Source organism: Nanorana parkeri, unplaced genomic scaffold (genome assembly GCF_000935625.1).
Source record: "Nanorana parkeri isolate BGI_ZX_2015 unplaced genomic scaffold, ASM93562v1 scaffold4004, whole genome shotgun sequence".
Lineage (NCBI taxonomy): Eukaryota > Metazoa > Chordata > Amphibia > Anura > Dicroglossidae > Nanorana > Nanorana parkeri.
This window is the reverse complement of record NW_017310271.1, coordinates 18,544-19,537: the sequence shown is the minus strand read 5'-3', so window position 1 is coordinate 19,537 and position 994 is coordinate 18,544.

Sequence of the window (994 nt, the reverse complement as noted above, 5' to 3'; positions counted from 1 at the left end):
ATCCTGTATCCTCTCACATGGCTGGGGAATTGCTGTTCGAGTCTTGATCACATGACGATGATGCTCCGTCCTGATTGGTCGGCGGATTGTTCAATAATCTGACAATAAATCGATACACAAAAATCAAACTTGTGTTTTCCTGAATCACAAATGTCCAGACGTCACCCCATTGGGCGGTCACTCCGCCGCCATCACACGCGTGTGTACAACATGGAGGTCGTCTCTCAATTCCAGAACCCGAAATGTATCCGACCCGAGGGATCGACGCGCCATTGTGTATTATCCAGCATGCTGGAAATCATCCGGTGTGGCTGTGTGACCCTTCCCCTGACCCCACAGAGAAGGGAAAGGTCCCCCTACCCCAGGACGGGGCAACCTCGGCACTCCAGCTGTTGCGGAACTACAAGTCCCATGAGGCATTGCAAGACTGACCGCCACAGGTGTGGCTCCCAGAGGCAGAGGGACAATGGGATTTGTAGTTTCACCACTGCTGAGGCTGCCTCCCTCCCCCCCTGTGAGCTGCAGTCAGGGTCGCCCTTGTGGTGATTTCACCTCACTCTGTCAATGTCTGGCATTCTGTCCTCGCAGGCTCTTGAAGTATACATTCCCTCAAGTCTGAACACGTTGCCTGCACACAATGAATACTTCAGGAGCCTGTCCAGTCACACCGGGTTGGATTCTTCCATTAGTGTGACGGTGGGGGGGGAGAAGAGCGACAGCCCAGCAGAATCGGGGATTCTGGAGACAGGAAGTGAATAAACCAGCTTGTGTTGGGGTGCTGCATCTTCAGGGCCGGGGTGGTGATGCGGAACGTTCTAGTCGCCCCCTAACTGTGAAGGGGGATGGGCAGGTAAATGAGCGAGCGTAGCTCTCGGTCATGTGACTATTTCTGTCCTCTGCTGGAATGGTGAATCTCACATCTCCGGGGCCCCGAGGAAGCGGCACAAAGCCCCCGAAACGCGTCGGATTTTCTCTCCTTGTCTAAAGAACTTTA